Source organism: Bidens hawaiensis, unplaced genomic scaffold, assembly GCF_021521415.1.
Source record: "Bidens hawaiensis isolate Kalapana, Puna unplaced genomic scaffold, B.hawaiensis_p1.1 tig00015877_1, whole genome shotgun sequence".
Taxonomy (NCBI): Eukaryota; Viridiplantae; Streptophyta; class Magnoliopsida; order Asterales; family Asteraceae; genus Bidens; species Bidens hawaiensis.
Window position 1 is genome coordinate 240,960 of NW_027492422.1, and position 19,906 is coordinate 260,865.

General features: G+C 40.3%; 1 pseudogene; it reads left to right on the forward strand.

The window, feature by feature from the left end:
- The first annotated feature begins 11,595 nt into the window (after positions 1-11,595).
- LOC143549984 (protein NUCLEAR FUSION DEFECTIVE 4-like) lies at positions 11,596-13,575 on the forward strand (annotated as a pseudogene).
- The last annotated feature ends 6,331 nt before the right edge of the window (positions 13,576-19,906 follow it).

Here is a 19,906-nt window from a genome sequence, read left to right on the forward strand (position 1 = left end):
GAGCGGGTCCTTTGGCCACGCCAGAGCCGCTAGCAGGGGCAGCATTCCCCGCGCCATCATCGCCGCCACCAGCCCCTTCGCACTCGTCAAGTAATTTCTTTAGCGCGCCGAGATCGGGCTGGTCAGCAAGCGCGGATATCTGCAAATCATAAGGAAAAATATGAGTACAAAAAGACTAGGAAAATAAGTCAAGGTAAACTCATTAAGGTTAAAATACCTGCGCAAGGATGGGAATGGGAGTATTCAAATACTTCTCCCCCATCTCGGCCATGTCCGCGCAGACAACGTCGAGCTGATAAGGGTAGTCGGATGGGTTCTTCTTCAGCATGCTATATTCACAGCCATCCTTAAACCCTTCAGCTCGACCCACCAAGCGCGAGGCAGCGTTGCAATCCATCACAAGGGTCTGAAACTCGTCTGAGTATTTCATCGCATAAGCGCAACGAGTCATACCCTGTGAGACTAGCCATTGGCGATCCTGCGCAAGGGAAGAAACAGACGTCTCAGGAGCAGGAATCTGAGAGTTTAACAACTCAACAGTTTCCTTGGTCTGTTTCAGCTCCTCTTTGTCGGACGCTGCTGCCGCCAAGGCCTCTTCCCTTTCCGCTCGCGCAGCATCGAGAGCTTCTTGGCTAGACGCTGCCGTCGCCAGGGCCTCATCCTTCTCTGCCCGCGCGGCCTCTAGCTCCTTCTTCAGGCGCGCAACCTCACTCTCTAATGAAGATTTGTCGGTGATAGATTGCACAAGAGCTTGGTCACGCGCCTCTGCGTCCAGCTCCAAGTCGCGCACTCGCCGCGCGTACTTGGCCGCGTCCGCCTCGGCCGCCTGCAGCTCATGCCCGCGCAGCCTGTAGCTCATGCCCGCGCTTCACAAAGGCAGCGTTGGCACTTGCTCGGTTTTCGCTGAGCTCTGCTTGGAGTCTCTCAGCTCTCTCTCGAGCATCAGAAAGATTCCAAGCAGATACTTTAGCCTCTTGCTTGGCTTCCGCAAGAGCATCACGTACCTTTACGTAATCATAGCGAAGCTCTTGGGAGGCAGCAAAGAAAGCCGACCCAGCGAACAGATGGTCATTGAGCAAGTCCACGCGAGCGCGGTCCTCCTGAAACCTCCTTTCAGCTGGAGGCACAGAATGAGCCCAGAAGTCCTCACACACACCCATGGACTGAAATGAGCTATCCTCAGTAATATTCCATCTCGGGCGGTAAATGTGATCGGCTTCCTGCAAACACAAAGTAATGATCTAAGTCATCAAAACACTAATATGGAAGTCCGCGCAGCGGAGCAAAACGAACTTATACCTGCGGGGAGCAAGCAGAAAAGTCAGCGCCAGCCCCACGAGAAGACTGCGCCGCGAAATCTCGTGGCGCTGCAGGGCTGGCGCGGCCGCCGTCGGAGTCTTCAAGTTGAACCTCCTCATCTTCCTCTGAAACAGGCCTTTTCTCCTGCGACCTGGAAGAACCAAAACCAGTCTCGCGAGGAGGGCTGCGAGCAGGAGGAGGTGAGGGAGGTCTCGACGCCGCCAGATCGGCGCGTAAAACGGCCTCCTGCTCCTTAGTAATCCCGATGAGGGGAGATTCAGCGCTTGCAGGAGCAGGAGCAGAACCAACGGCGCTGGCACCGGCGCCAGCAGTGCCGCCAGCAGCTTGTACGCCAGCTATGACTCCTATGAAAAAATCAACAAAAAGAAATGGTTCATGACTTGATCTAAAAGAAAAAAGTCAGAAAATAAAAGCGCAATACATACCTTGGCGCACCGCCGTTCGCGAGTTAAACATCGCCATGAAGTCCATTCTCCCCCTTTTTGGGGGTAAAACAGGGGACATCGAAGCGACCTCCGGCGCAGCCTCGGCACCTTGTTGCGCCTGAGGTTGATCCACCAAGGTCGCCAGCTCTACAAACATTTTAGTGAGCAAAGATTCATTAATAATTCTATCAGAATCGCGCTCATAAAACCATAAAGTATAAACAAAGTATACCTGTCGAAGAGGAAACAGCAGGCGCAGCGCCGCTTCCCGTTTCTGCCGCGCGAAGGGAGGAGGTGGCGGCACCATACCTCGTGTGGACAGGAGGTCTGCCCACATTTTGAGGCAAGGAAGACAAGGAAAACTTGGAGGTAAACTCCTGGGTTTTCTCAAGTCCCTTCGCCTGAGTAGGAGGATCCTGAGCAACAGGGGCATCATCTTTCTTCTGTTTCTTACTGGCCCCTGCGCCAGTTTTCCCTTTAGCTTTACGCTTTAGTTGGGGCACCTCAGCCTCCTCCTCCTCCTCCTCCTCATCCTCTTCCGCGAGCTCCAGCTCGTAGTTTTCGAGCTCATCTACAATACGTGCAACAGAAATGTTAACCAAATTTGGTATTATAAAGGCATAAGCATAAGTACAAAGGCTTACCAGGCGCGTCGCTGTCAAAGCGAAATCCCAGATCAACAGGGATGAACATGTCATCGAAGCGATCGGGGAAGCCAACTTCCCCAGCGCCCAGCGCGACAGAGCCACCCTCCATATGCTCATCATAGGCGGCGTGGACATACTCCTTGCTTACTGCACAAAACAAGACAAATGATATCAGCAAAACGAATTATATTCGCGCAGAAGTAATGCAATGAGTTAATAACTTACACAAGCCGTCAACTTGGATAACAGGCTCAGTCGCGCTGTCGGCCCACCTCCTGCTCATACCAACCCCCACCAGCGCCTCCTCGCAAATGTTCTTGGCGGGGGATGGTTCAGCAGTCAACTTTTTAACCCAGGCGCCAGTTGGGTTCTTGAAGACACCCACATCCGCGGGTGCAGAAGAGATCGCGCGCTTGGTCATGCGGATGGGCATCACACCAGCCTTAATATAGAAAATCTCTCAGACCAGTCATGAAGGCTCTTGAAGGAAACAGTGCAGCACTTGACCTTCTGACTGCGAGGAATAAATGAGAACCAAGAATCTTGGATCTTTGGCTTATAAAAGAACTGAAAGCGCCGAGGGGTGGGCTCCTCGCGCTAAGATTTGCACATGAACTCAAAGTGAGTCATGCGCACAAGTCCAAACGGATGGACTTGGGATATGTGAATCCCATAGAATCGAAGCAGCGCACCCACAAACCTTGTCATCGGGAGACGAAGGTTGCAGTGGGTGAAAAAATGGCAATACAGGGAGATATAGCCGGTGGGCGGATCCGCCGCCGTTTGCCCAGCCGCCGGCAGCATGCAGCCATACTCAGGGAGAAAACCCTGAGAGGCGATAAGACTGTCAAAATCGGACTGCCTCAGTTTACAGGGGATCTCATCCCACTTCTTCACTGCCTTGACCTTCCCACCTCCTCCGATGAGGCCTCGGCAGCCCTTTTCCCCTTTCCGGTCTTCTTCAAAGTAGACATTACTAACGACTTCACACGGCGTTGGCTGGGGGAGATTGTGGTGTCTGGGCTATCAGACATACAACTGTAAAATTGGACAGAGGATACTTCAAGAACGGAAGTCTGGAAGCAATAGACAGGCAATCGGAACAAAATGGAAGGAAAAAGCTCTGAAATAACAAGGAAGATGAAGGATAAAAACTCAAAGGGCTTGCTTTTATAGGCCCAGGAGAGAGAGAAATTGGTACTGATCAGACTTCACGCGCCCCCACTCGCAGGTGTAAGCCAACGCGAGCGCGACACGTGTCCCTGACACTGTGTGAGGGGACACGAAAGGGAACGAAACAGGTACTGCCAGAGTTCACGCGCCACCACTCGCAGGTGTAAGCCAACGCGAGCGCGACACGTGTTCCTGACACTGTGTGAGGGGACATGAAAGGCAACTGTAGCACCTCGAGCACACGAAAAGTCTGACACGTCTCCATCTCTGACGCATGTCAGCAACAACCAACCACGTACAGGGACGATTCGTTTCAACCAAAAGGATAGAATTTCGCGCAACGATGAGCAATAAGAAGAAAAAGACAAACCCTATTAAAAGAGCAAACTATTAAGTCTAATATCTATCTTACCTCGCTCGCGCGAGACAAGACACACATTAGACTGGGGGGGCTTGAAGAGGTATGTACCCGCCTCAACACCGAGCGAGGCGGGTCAACCCACAAGACATAGACAAGAGGCTTGAAATCAAGATATTATGAAGGCACAAAGCCAAAACCTATGCGCATGGCGCATATCACATGCTCATGCATCACATATGCTCACGCATCACATATGCTCACGCATCACATATGCTCACGCGTATCACATGCTCACGCACCATATATGCTCACGCATATCACATCTGCGCGTGGCGCATCCGCGCGTGGCGCATATCACATGCTCACGCATCATACATGCTCACGCATATCACATCTGCGCGTGGCGCATCCGCGCGTGGCGTATATTACATATGCTTGTGCATATCACATCTGCGCATGAAACATCTGCGCGTGAGAATAAAGAGAAGACCTCGCGCATCCTCAGGATAAGCGCATATCACACATGCACATAATCAACCTCGTCCTTATCCAAATCAGGATAAGGACAACCTTGATTGTGCACGTCAGACAACCTTCCAGAAGGTATCCTTTAAGGAATAAGAATATGCTGATGTTGACAGCTACCAATGAAAGGTGGACAACTCAGCAAAACCCATGTGCTACCACGTGATTACACATGGGTCAGGTAAAATACCTGGGTCAGAGAATAATCAATGAAAAAGCACCAGGTGTCCTAAGGACACGTGACGCAAAGCAATAGGAGGAGGCCAAAAAGGCCCTAATTGGGTCTGAGCCCAATCATTGGAAACCCTAGCACTATAAATACCACATCAACTCCACAAGGAGAGGTACGCCATATTACGCAATACTAAGCAATATTAAGCAATACAAGCTAGAAAATACATTCCAATTCCTTACTCTCAGATTATTATCTTCTCCTACAATCTCTTATTCTCACACCGGAGGGTTACCCCAAAGAGGACCCCTCTGTCCCTTTCTGAGGGGTAAGTTTACGGTGCTGTTCATTTTGTAGGTGGAAGAATCCAGATTCCAGAGAACCATCGGTGAAATAGCATAATCATACCCGAGGAAAGTTGATCGTCTACTAGTGAGCCGATACACGTTTCTTCAGAGCTCGAGCAGGAAGAGGTGTGGTCAACTAGTCGGTCGTATGGAATTTTGATCAATGGCTAGGAACTTGGGCAACCGATCGTGATTTTGTGAACAACATAATACAAAAAGCGCAAACTCAATTTTCAAATTCAATTGGATTATTAAAATGAGTTCACACACTACACCAGCTTAGTCGATTTCAGTTTTGCAATTTGGTTTATTTAAACCATTAGTCAATAGTTTAAAATTTTGGTTTATTTAAGTCCATAATAGTTAAAAAGAAAGCAAATTGGAATCATTGGTTGCAGTTTTGTTATAATTTTTTTTAGAACGGCGACTTTCTTGTATTTAGGCTATCGAACCCTTCAAATTTATAGAGCCTTGATGCCCCACTCTGGCCAGACTATGTTGTCTTAACGGGGCCCACGCTGGCTTCAGAGTCTGGCTTGGGCGTTTCCCCGGAAACCATACCGTCGACTGCCAATTGACAGTCGTTGTGCCATCACAAGAGTAGAACTCTCTGGTATAACATACGGTGAGACGAAAATCTGGGTGGGCTCAAGATTCGAACTGACAACCTTTGCACAAGGCCTAGCTTAAATCCATCATTGCCAATATCCACCCAAATATGACACAAGTGAGATTCGAACTTGAGTCTCCAAATATTTTATAAAAATTTATTCGCTTCTAATTAGCATAATGTGTTTGAATTCATGAAACAAAAGAAAGAAAGAAAAATAATCATTTTCTTTCTTTTTCTTTCTTTCCTTCTCTACCATTCCCTTTCATTTCCTTTTAAATTGGAAAGAAATATCTCTCTCTCAAATTTAAGCTTTAAACACCCTCCATTCTTTTCTTTTTTTCTCTTAAATGAAAGTAGGAAACAAAATTTTGATGTTTCTTTCCTGTTCTTTTCATAAAAATTTTTATGAAAGAAACACTCTCATTCTTTTCCTTCATTTTATTTTCTTTCCTTTTTCTGCATAAGTGAAACTTCAAAACACATAAATGGATTCAAAATCTTTTTTTTAAATATCAACGGGTTCAAATCATCAAAATAAAAATAAAAAATAGTAGGTTCGTGTGACATTCGTTAATTTTTTATTCGTATTTGTATTTGTAAACCCGACCCGGAGGGTCGTTTTGATGTATTATCATTATTAATTATCATTCAATAAAGTTTCCCGACATTTAATGTTCATTGTTGTTCTTTTATTTCTATATTCGATTTGATTATGAAATCCCGAACTTCATCGATAATCGAGCTTTACGGGTTAGGCACGTGAATATCCAAAACCATAATTAGTTAACCTCAAATATAACACTTCAAAGTTTAAGGTCCATTATGTAATTTATATTTTAATTCAAAATTAAATAGAATTTGGTTATATAGGGACCTAAGTTGTAAAATTGATTCAAAAATATAATAAAATAAGCAAACCCTACCCCGCCCCCCCCTCTTCCCCACGTTTTTCCGGCCACCGGCGCCGCGATGGCGCGCGGATTCCGGCCATTCCCAAAACACCCCTAAACCTCAAACTTTGACTCGAAAAAGTTGTTTAAACGCGTTATGCCAGCGATATAACATCCTAAGCAACAAATTAATTGTGTTATAACAACCTTTAACGCGTTAATCAAATCCGCGATTCACGCCGGAAAATCCGGAACCCAAATCAAACGAATTAATGCATAGACGCTCCACCCCGTAGTATAAATAGATGCCTAAGCTCCCCCACAACTCGCTCACACTTCTCAATCCTCCTCTAATACACCGATTTGTCTGTAATTGGGTTCTATTTATATTTTTCCAACGACCTGTTCTCGGTCAATTCTTAATAATTCCAGGTAATTATTATATGCAAATTAACGTTTTAGTTACGGGGAACAAAACCCCTAAAACAATTTTATCAATCAATGAACAGAAGCGATGAACTGGAATTAGGGTTTATATATTGTAGAAGATGAAGTGGGTTTTAGTATATAATTAATAATAATCAAACACTATCTGAATGTTGGTCTAGAGCAGCCGATCACGCGTCCTTGTTATCAATCCCCAGACCCGAGTTCGAAACCCGGGTCATGCATAAACATGGTTATTTTTGTTAACTAATAAGAACTTGGTTTTTCCAAAATGTTAATACATATAAACAATAAAAATCAATCATAGTTGGATGTCTTTCCCCTAGAGCTAGGGGTGTTCACAGTCCGGTTTTTAGGTCAAACCGTAAACCAAACCGTTACTAACGGTTTTTAGTTATCAAAATCAAAACCAAACCATTGAAGAATAAAACCAAACCGTTGAAGAATAAAACCGAACCGTCACCAACGGTTCGGTTCTGGTTTGGTTTCACGGTTTGGGCTTTGTTAGGCCTCTTTTTTTTAAAGTGCATCATATGCTAAAATTGTTGTCTAGAAATATACAAATCAAGCTACCTGAAAACAATCTGATCATAAAACACGATGCAAAATGAAAACAAAAGAAAAGGAGGAGTAAAAAAATGAAAACATAAATTAAGAGAATTAATCAAATCCAAACATGTAATCTATTTAGGTGAAGATCCACCCAAGTGCGTCAAAACTATACCTAAATGTTTCAAAATAGACAATTAATAATACTTAGTAAGACATATTCAAAAGAATAAATACACATCCATTCTCACGGTTCGGTCCGGTTTTATACGGCCGGTTTTATATATAAACCGTAAACTAAACCGTTCATTACGGTTTGAAAATTTTGAAACCAACCAACTGAAAATAAAAGAAAAAAACCGACCATGAAACCAAACCGATGACCGGTTTGGGCGGTTTCACGGTTTCAAACCGAAACCTAGAGCAACTGGTAACAGACGGAACTCGTAACACGAAAACCCGGGTTCGAAACCCGGGTCACGCATGGTTTTCAACATTATTTTTCAACCTTTTATTAACCTTTTCAAATCATTTAAAAATCATAAAAATTGTCATAAATTAAATAAAAATTTTCTAAATTAAATATAAAATATAACTCACCATTTCACACTTGAAAACCAATTTCTTGTTTTCGTAAGCAGTAACTAAAAATCGTTTAATAATCGCAAGTAAACTTTAAATTCATAAAAATCGTTTTGTCAACGCAATAATTATAATATAACTTATAATCAATAGTTCAAGGTTTTTGAACATATAAACTTCATTTTCTCGCCGTTAAAATACTTAAATCATATTAATAACCAAATTTCCGTTAAAACTTAAATGTTAATATTATAATTAAAGAATACAAAATAACATGAAATGTTCAATAAAAATACAATCTCGTAAGGTTATCGAATGAGTCTTGTTTTTATCTATTTTAGTTGGTATTGATCACACGCTTCGGTTTTCGTGACGTGTTCGGTTGTTGCATTCTTCAACGCTTACAAGCCTCTTTTATTACCTTATTCATAAGGTTAGTTTTTCACCACCCTTTTTTAATGTTTTAATGATTTGGGGTAACATATGTATCCTTATAAAAATTCAAGTATTGTTTTTTCTATTACAAAACTACAATTCGTATATGGACTTGTGTATTACTTGTATTACTTGCACGAATATTACTTGCACAATTGGGAAGCTTCATTAAGTATGATCATATGCCCCCCTTTGCACTTCGGTCCATTTGTATCAAGTGGAAAAAGGGCCTCATTATCAAAGTACGTTGGTTGTTACCAATTGGAACGGACCTTACTTGCGCGATTATCCAAGTACGTTGGTTGTACCAACTGGAAGGGACTTACTTGCTCGTTTATCATATGTCTATGAATTGTATGGTTTTTAAGTACGTATTTAAACTGTGAAAATTCACTAGCTATATTTATAGCTGACCATATTTTATACATATGTTACAGGTACCGTGATTAGAGGTTGAAGTATTGAAGACACTTAGATTACTTAGGGTATTTCAATAAAAGAACTATTGTTACGATTATGTTTTGATTTGAACTTGTATTGTTACTTTCGAACTTGTGTTACTTGGCTATTTAATAAATTAAATGTTATTATGGTCACTTAATAGTGCCACATGTGTTTGAGCAATCTGTACATCACACTCGGGCGTTTTCCGTTTTAGCCGGGGTGTTACAGTTCGTTTGAAAATATTGTGTTATACGCTCTGAAGAAATTAAACACTAAAAGGATAGGTGCTAGGCAAACCCGACACCTATAAAGTGGCTCCACCATTGTTAACATCATTTTATTAAACAGATCAACTTAAATTAGACTCATCTAATAAAGATGTTAATCTGACATGACATATTTACAATACATATATATATATAGCGGCTAAAAACATTTGGCTAAAAGCTTGAGTAAACCTTATGCACCTTTCGTAACCGTGACAAGGGTGTTATGTGATTTCACGATTGTCCTGGGATTGGTAATACAATCCTATAATATTAAAGGCAAATTCTTTTAAACACTCAATTGTTACAGTCGAGGGAGGGAGAGAGATGCTTTATTATATACTAAGGTATATTTTATGTACTTTTACTTTTAAATGGACTTTACACGGACAAGGATAGAAATCTTTTATACACCATTGAGGTATACAACTGTGCTAACTATAACTACGTGTAAATTAAATATTTTACGATGGTGTACAAACTTTATAAACATATTTATATTTTATGATTTTTTTTCTTGATATTATATGACCTAATAATATGCATGAAAGTCATCAATGTTTTTTTGTCCCCAAGTCGAAGTCGAAGTCGGTCGAACTAAAAAGCAAAAGCTTTAGTGGGAGAAAACCAACTTTCTGATTGACGTCAATTTGATTCAATTGACCAAACAATTTTCAAAATAAATAAAATGAATACAAGAGTTCTATACAACTATACAAGTATTCATTACTATTTTTAATCGCAACTAAATCATGAAAATAGCATGACACGCTCAACTTTATTCGGCTTAAGGTGTATTTTAAAAACTGAATTTCTTTCATGAAATAAATAACACTAGGTTAAAACCCGTATGATACACGGGTGATTAAAAAAATACAACAAAAAGAACATAATAATATTTTAATACCATACCTTACGGATTTATAATATAATCACCAATTTAACGGATTATTTTTATATAAGTCTTTCAGGATAAAAACAATTACAACTAATAAAAACAGTTTAATAACACAAATAATACGATATAAACAAATTTATGTGAAGTATATGTGGAATCGATCGAATCGCTAAGATTGATTATTTTAATTCAATTTTGATTTGTTATATTAAGGAGAAATGTTAGAAGTTGAATGTAATTTAATTTTGAATTATTTTATTAGTAAGAAATTATGAGAATGTTTATTATTTATAGAAAGATGTATTGTTTTAATAGTATAGTAGATTTTTGTTTAAATTCTAACATGTTGGATTACCACAACAAATATTTGTCTACGATCTTAAAGTAATGGAACCAGACAATTCTGACTAAATTTGAGAAATTAAAAGCAAACGGAGTTCTATTTGAAGAGAAAGAATAAAATGAAGTAAGAATCTATAAGCTCAAACTTGTTCTTTACATACTTGAGTCATCCTAGAAATTGATATCTAATATAAAGCGATTTTGTTATAAAAAGTTAAAAACCCAATTAGCATTAATTTAGTTAAGTTATTTTGGAAAATTTCAGAATTAAACTTAAGCACAATATCGGTTATTTTGAAAACAGCTTTTTCTTTTTTCTTTTTTTTTTACGTATATATTAATGTGTTAGCTTTAAAGTTATCTTATTTTAACACGATATTTTCGTAATTTCGTTTTATTCACCTCTATCATCTACAACGCTCCCTTTTCAAGATTTAACTACACGGAGATGATGATATAGTTGACCTAGGTTTGGTTTTTATGTATGGTCCAAAAGTTTTTGACTACATGGAGATGACATATCAATTACTATACTTATCCTTATTTTATGATCTTCTATGAAATCAAGTCTAAAGTTTTATAATATGTTAATATTTTTGTTCATGCGTTTTTTTTAATAAGAGTATTTAAAACTATCCCTAACACCCGAGTTAATCATTCTAAAACGAGATGTCAATCTTTTATAATGATTTTTATTTTAACGCTCAAAAGCTGATCCACCTAATTATAAACGTTTGAGATGATTGCCACGTAAGCAACTAAGTCATCAAATAACTAAGTATTTATCATTTATGCCATATTGCCATACCAAACGTTTATGATTATCTCAAACAAATAAGAAAGTGATGACATTTATGATTTATCTCATAATATGCATAACAGAAAAAAAAACATATATATATATATATATATATATATATATATATATATATATATATCTTTTATATAAAAAGAGAAACTAAAACGAATATGGCCATTGCCCACCCGTGATAACCACAAAAGTAGATATCGGAGAGAGAAAATTAGATTTAGGCATGTGAAAATTATTTCCATTAAAAGGATTATTTAAGGGACATGTAACCATATGATCTACAAACACAATATACCGGCACAACATTATTTATTTTGAAATCTCCCAAAAAGTTTCATTCATATCTCACTCAATAATTTGACACATCAATTTCCACCATTCCCATTAAGTTGAGTTCATTTTTGATTCCTACAAGCAGTCAACTTTATAGCAATCAAGAACTTGTCTTCACTCCACATCAATAAATAGACCACATATAACACACCAATATTCACCATTCACATATTTTGTTACACATAATAATATTATTATCAAACACAACATGAGTATAGCCCAATCTACCGGTGGTGGTGCACGGTTGAAAGACATGGGTAACCTAGCCTTAAATGTCTTCACCGGCCGGTGGTTCATGGTGTTCGCCTCGCTTCTTATTATGTCGGTCGCAGGGGCGACCTACATGTTTGCTTTATACTCGGGTGACATTAAACACTCTTTAGGGTATGATCAAAGCACACTTAATCTTCTAAGTACGTTTAAGGATTTAGGCGGTAATGTCGGGATCATTTCAGGTTTAATAAACGAAGTGTCTCCGCCGTGGGTGGTGCTCTTTCTAGGTGCCATCATGAACCATCTCGGGGTACTTCATGATTTGGCTAGCGGTCATGGGGAAAATAGCGAAACCGCCCGTGTGGCAAATGTGTTTGTTCATTTGTATTGGTGCTAATTCGCAAACGTTTGCGAATACGGGTGCGTTGGTTACATGTGTTAAAAACTTCCCCGAGAGCCGAGGGGTGGTTCTCAGGCTTTTGAAGGGGTTTGTGGGGTTAAGCGGGGCGATTATTACGCAGTTGTATCATCGGTTTTATGTGTACAACACGAAGTCGCTTATATTGTTTATTGGGTGGCTTCCGGCCGCGGTGTCAATCGTGTTTTTGAGAATCGTTCGGGTTATGAAAGTGGTTCGACAAGTGAACGAGGTCAAGGTTTTTTTATAAGTTTTTGTATATTTCACTAGGGTTAGCCGGGTTTCTAATGGTTGTCATAATTACTCAAAGCAAGCTCCGGTTTTCGGAGTTTGAGTTCGATGTCACGGCTGCAATTGTTGTGATATTATTATTCGCCCCGTTCGGGATTGTTTTTAGCGAAGAATTTAAGCTTTGGAGAAGAAAGGAAGAGGCGGGTAGTTTAAATCATGTCGCGGTTAATATAACCACTGAGAACCCGAGTGCTAGTGTTGCAACGTTGCCAGCCCCGTCACAGGAGAAGGAGGTTTCGTGTTGGAAGACAGTTTTTTCCCCGCCCGAAAGAGGGGAGGACTTTACAATATTACAAGCGGTGTTTAGTATCGATATGTTGATATTATTCACGACGACCACTTTTGGTGTCGGTGGGACACTGACCGCGATCGATAATCTTGGGCAGATCGGGCGGTCGCTTGGGTACCCGAGCACGAGCATCTCGACTTTCGTGACGTTAGTAAGTATATGGAACTACGCGGGTCGGGTCGCTTCGGGTTTTCTTTCGGAAATGTTATTAGCCAAGTACAAGTTTCCTCGGCCATTGATGCTCACTATAGTCCTTTTTGTCTCATGTATTGGTCACTTGTTAATTGCATTTGGTGTGCCTAATGGGCTCTATGTGTCATCAGTCATAATGGGCTTTTGTTTCGGAGCTCAATGGCCATTGATCTTTGCCATAATATCCGAACTATTCGGGTTAAAATACTACTCGACTTTGTATAACTTGGGTGGCGGGGCGAGCCCGCTAGGGGCGTACATCCTCAATGTGGTGGTGGCGGGTCGGCTATATGACAAAGAGGCGGAAAAACAATTGATTGCAAGCGGAATGCCAAGAAAAAAGAATGAAGATTTAAGTTGTACGGGTGTCTACTGTTACAAAATGTCTTTCCTTTTAATAACCAGTGCAACGTTGTTTGCGTGTTTTATTTCTTTCATTTTAGTGATCCGTACAAGGAAGTTTTACCGCGGGGATATCTACAAGAAGTTTAGAGAGGCGGCAGAGGCGGAAACTGCAGGTACTGAGATGGTCGCCTCATCGATGACCACCAGTAAGCCACCGTTGGCGCCGCCTTCGGAGAGAAAAACATGAGGCGAGGAAGAAAATACCTGATTTGGGTTCGGTCCGTTTGTAGTCAAGGTGGCATAAAAGCAAAGTTAAGAGAAAGATATCTAATTAATTGCTTTGTAGACGCAATGTTGATTTCCATTATAATGAGAAATATAAAATGATTTTTATTAATGAAAACCGAAATTTTCATAGGGTTATGATAAAACCAAAAGTGAGCGAGGCTGTGGCCAAGAAATTTCAGTGGATATATTTGTTGCCACGTGTCACGATAGGAGCGGATGTGTCGTTCAACATCTGATTATTTGTTTTGCGAAATGATTGCGTAATCATGTGACATGTGTTTTAAGATTCATATGTACTCGAAAAGTAATTTCAATATGGTCATAGTTACATTCTCAAAATGCGATAATAATAATAACTAGGAAAGCAAACCAGCCGCGTTGCGGAGGCAAAGCTACGTGAATTTAGTTGATATTGGTTAAATTTATGATGGCATCGACACTAATTGCAAAAGAAAAAATATCTCTAAACGCCTAAAACGGTATCGGTACAGGCACAACTTATGATCAAAGCGATACGAATTTGGGCAGTATCAGTTACGTTCGTTAAGATAACGACACTGAATCCAAAAAACTAAATTAATAAACGCCAAAATAAAAAAACACTTGGCGAGTCGACACAAATTCGGTTAGTAGACTCGTGCGTTGCATCGGCGAGTCGACACAAATTCAGTCGGTATAGGTTATGTTAGTTATAGTATCGGGGCCAAACTAACATAACTAAAAAAAAACTAATAGTGTCGCATAAATAGCTTAAGATAAGAAACATCAACATATTTAAAACGACGTTTATTTGTCCTGGGTAAAACTCGGGCTTTATGGCGATGATATGGTACCGAATATAAACTCAAAAATATATTTCAAGAAAAAAAATAAGGTACCGGAACTAAATTAAAAAAATTATATTTGACGAAAGAAATAATAAAATGAACTGATCTAAACAAATGGAAAACAACATATTCAAAAAACCTTCAAAATTAAAAAGGCAAGAGTGGGTATCAAACTTGAGCATGATGATCAACGACATTTGAAGTTAGCACAGTTAACCATCAGGCCACCATACAATAATTGATGGTTGATCCTAAATATATACTTAAAAGGTTAGTCTAGAATTAGGGGACAGTTTGTGGCACAAAAATCCAATAATTATCTATACTAGGTATAAACCTCGCCGCGTTGCGGCGGCGGCGAGTCGACGTGAATCGGACGGTACCGGATACGCTTATTACGGTACTCAAACTAAAATTCGTTAATACCAAAATACAACAAATTAACAAATTTAAAATCGAAAAAAAGACATATCGAAAACAAAACCGTGGCTAACCAATTGATACACAAATACAATGAGAAAAACTAAGAAAAATTATGTGTCATAAGCATAAACAAATTACTGGACTTGGTGGTCCATGTTGCCACATGAAGAAACGTGGATCTACTCACTGGTAGCAGATCTACTTTCCTCGGGTATGATTAAACTGTTTCACCGATGGTTCCTTTGAATCCGTGTTCTTCCACCTACAAAATGAACAGCGCCGTTACTTACCCCTCAGAAAGGGACAGAGGGGTCCTCTTTGGGGTAACCCTCCGGCGTGAGAATCAGTATCTTTGTGGAGAAGATAATAAAGTGTGAGTCAGTGAAATCTCAAGAGTCTTGCTGAATCGCTGAATACTCTTGATTGTGTGACTGTGTGTTTTCCTGTAACTGACTGTGAGTGAATATAATTCAATATGATTGAATGTGATATCACTGCTTGTAACTGTCAATGATTGAGTGTGAATGAATGTGTCATCAAAGTGGAGTTGATGCTGTATTTATAGTGCTAGGGTTTCCACTGGCTGGGCTCAGCCTCGTTGGCCTCCTCCAATCGCACTGCGCCACGTGTCCTCTGGGACACCTGGCGCTTTCTCGTTGGTTAAAATCATGTGGTAGCACATGTGTCATGCTGAGTTGTCGACCTTTCATTTGGCAGCTGTCAACATCAGCATATTCTTACTCCTTAAAAAGATGCCTTCTAGAAGAGTGTCTGACGTGCACAATCAAGGTTGCCCTGATCCTGATTTGGATAAGGACGAGGTTGATTATGTGCACGTGTGATATGCGCCCATCCTGAGGATGCGCGAAGTCTTCTTTTTATTCTCACGCGCAGATATTTCATGCGCAGGTGTGATATGCACGAGCGTGTGATATGCGCCGCGCGCTGGTGCGCCACGCGCATATGTGACACGCGAGCATATGTGATGTGCAAGAGCATGCGATATGCGCCGCGCGCATATGTGATGCGCGAGCATATGATGCCTGAGCATGTTTTGTATGCGCGATGCGCCTGGGTTTTGGCTTTGTGCCTTCATAATGTCTTTATCTTGTGGGTTGACCCGCCTTGCTTGGTGTTGAGGCGGGTACATACCTCTTCAAGCCCCCCCAGTCTAATGTGTGTCTTATCTTGCGCGAGCGTGGTAAGATAGATATTAGACTCACTGAATTGTCCTTTTATAGGGGGTTTTGTCGTTTTCTTTGTTGTTTCCACCGTCGCGCGAAGTTCTATCCATTTGGTTGAAAACGAAAGGTCCAAACACGTGGTTGGTTGGTGATGACGTGCGCCGTAAACGTGTCAGACGTTTCGTGTGCTCGAGGTGCTACAGTTGCCTTTCACGTCCCCTCACACAGCTGTCTTGAACACGTGTCGCACTCGCATTGGTTAGTACCTGCGAGTGGGGGCGCGTCTCTGTTCCGTGGCAGGTCGGTTACATCTTTTTGTCCCCTCACACAGCTGTTAGGGACACGTGTCGCGCCGTCGTTGGGTTGCCCCTGCGAGTGGGGGCGCGTGAAACCCGATCATCTGCCACATTTCTCTCTCCTGGGCCTATAAAAGCAGGCCCTTAGGAAATTTTTATCTTCATCTTCATTGTTGCTAAAATTCAAATTTCTGCTTTCACATTCTGATTTGAGTGTTTACATCGATTCGAATCCTCGATTATCGGCTATTACAGTTGTATGTCTGATAGTTCATACTCGTCTAGCCCTTCAATCACCTCCGTTGCCTCTCGAAGACGCCGTGTGAAATCTGTGGTGATGTCGACATTGAAGCAAAGGGGGAAGGGGAAGCAGGTCGTTGAGACCACATCGGAGGAAGTAGGGAGGACCAAGGCCACCAAAAGGTGGAATGAAATCCCCTGCAAATTGAAGCAGGCAGATCTCGACAACCTGATCACCTCTCAGGGCTTTCCCACCCTGTTTGGCTGCATGTTGCCTGATCACCTCGATGCAAATGAAGAAACGTGGATCTACTCACTGGTAGCAGATCTACTTTCCTCGGGTATGATTAAACTGTTTCACCGATGGTTCCTTTGAATCCGTGTTCTTCCACCTACAAAATGAACAGCGCCGTTACTTACCCCTCAGAAAGGGACAGAGGGGTCCTCTTTGGGGTAACCCTCCGGCGTGAGAATCAGTATCTTTGTGGAGAATATAATAAAGTGTGAGTCAGTGAAATCTCAAGAGTCTTGCTGAATCGCTGAATACTCTTGATTGTGTGACTGTGTGTTTTCCTGTAACTGACTGTGAGTGAATATAATTCAATATGATTGAATGTGATATCACTGCTTGTAACTGTCAATGATTGAGTGTGAATGAATGTGTCATCAAAGTGGAGTTGATGCTGTATTTATAGTGCTAGGGTTTCCACTGGCTGGGCTCAGCCTCGTTGGCCTCCTCCAATCGCACTGCGCCACGTGTCCTCTGGGACACCTGGCGCTTTCTCGTTGGTTAAAATCATGTGGTAGCACATGTGTCATGCTGAGTTGTCGACCTTTCATTTGGCAGCTGTCAACATCAGCATATTCTTACTCCTTAAAAAGATGCCTTCTAGAAGAGTGTCTGACGTGCACAATCAAGGTTGCCCTGATCCTGATTTGGATAAGGACGAGGTTGATTATGTGCACGTGTGATATGCGCCCATCCTGAGGATGCGCGAAGTCTTCTTTTTATTCTCACGCGCAGATATTTCATGCGCAGGTGTGATATGCACGAGCGTGTGATATGCGCCGCGCGCTGGTGCGCCACGCGCATATGTGACACGCGAGCATATGTGATGTGCAAGAGCATGCGATATGCGCCGCGCGCATATGTGATGCGCGAGCATATGATGCCTGAGCATGTTTTGTATGCGCGATGCGCCTGGGTTTTGGCTTTGTGCCTTCATAATGTCTTTATCTTGTGGGTTGACCCGCCTTGCTTGGTGTTGAGGCGGGTACATACCTCTTCACCACACAAATATACAGATTACAGAAAACTTAACTTTAAAAATAATAGAACAAAGGTTTGAGCATGCATTAAGGAAGTTGAAAGCCTTTTAAATTGTCATAACATCCATTGGACTATAATAGTCAAATTGTTTAACAACCCAAACATTTTAAATATAAACATACACAATTAGCTTTCAATTTCTTTCTGTGACACCGACAAAGTAAATTTTATCTACAGTATAATATAATATATTATTTTTTAGGATTCACGCACTAATTTTTTTTCTTTTCACACGAGTCATATTAAGATTTTTGTTAGATGATGTTAACTCCTTTTTTCTTCTAACATATATATTTACTTGAATTTAAAATAACTTTTGTATATAACATAACTTTTCCAATACACCGGACTAGTTATTTTAAAATTCGTTGCGCCATTGGTTAGTTTGTTTTTGGTTTTACGGTAACTTTGGTGTGCATGAGTTGTGAATATTCATCTCACAACTCGAATTGTTTAATGCTGATGTAATCATGTGATGGATAATGTTTTTGAACTAGCGATTAATGTTTTAAAACTTGTAACTATAATTGCTAGTAGATCTTTCTACTCCATGCTGATAACTAACTCGATAATCCTTGCTTTACTTACTTTATTGATCTTGTTAGTTGTTAGTATAAAATGGAATATAATATTACTAACTATAAAGGTATATGTAGTAAAAATAAGTGAAGTAACTTTCCATACTTTTTGAATTTAAAAAGTGAATATCCAATTAGTTTAAATCACGGACCAGAAACTCACATAAGTTTTTATCAAAAGTATCATTATATTTTTCACTTCAAAAGTATTGGATTGATGGGCTGTTTGGTAATCTCCACACTAGTAAACGATGAATTCTGAATGGTTAAGAGACTTTGAGACAGTAAGAGTCGAGTCAGTGCTGAGTACGCCAATGTGGTGGTGATTGATGGTGGAGGGTTGAGGAGGCGCGTTAGTGGCAAACTGAGGGTTACGAACACATGTGAATGAACAAAGGTGTAAACATTTCATTTCAGCATTATTTTAAAGCTTAATGAGTAAGAGATTTGCTACCTAGTTCAAATACGTCATTCTGATGAACCAAACACACATAATATTACTGATTCAGAGGTAGCTACTTTATGAAAATTAATAAAAGACTACCAAATAGCTCATGAATTTCTTTACATTATACGGAAAGATCATGGTTTTCCACTTTCCCTACACTAAAATTGAAGCTCTCATTTTTCCTTATCAACCAATGATAATTTAGACGGTGAAACTTATGTTTCTCGTAAAAGAAAAACTCAATTCTTTTATATTATGACTTCTGATGCATTTCAACGGTTAAGAGTCAGTGAACGAACCCTCGTGACCCTTGATTATGTCATGATTGGAATAAGGGGCATACCTACTTCTAGGATGCGGGGGTTGTCGGCCATACCATGTGAAATTGTATAACAGGAAAATAAGAAAGCAAAAGTGTAAAACTGCTAAAGAGATACATACCAGTCACTTTGAAGAGAAAACCGATTAGGCAACATCACTCTTACTTTATGAATTAGGCCAGTTCACTGTTGTTATTATGAAAGTATCAATGATTGATATACCGAATTTTCCTTTTTAGTTAATGGAGACAGTAAGTTAGACACCGAAAGGTTTGATTAAGACAATAATATTATATGTTGATTTTTATTTTGCAGCCTAACAACAATATCAATGTAATTTGTTTTGTTGTCTAGTTTGTATTAATATTATAAACGAGAAATGCATGATATGAATAACAATACACATGCAACAATAAGTGAATAGAAACAAAGAAAGAAATTAAGTTAACAGGACATGCGGTCTAGATTAGTTTTCAGTATATACATGATCAATTATCCAAATTAATACATTATAAAAAGTTATTTAATTACTATATTTTTACAATATCAAACAATGGTATTTGGCGGCCTTCATATCTTTTTTCTTTTTGAGAATATTTCTAATGTTAGCGGTCAAATTCCCGACCCAATTACAAGTCGGTCGG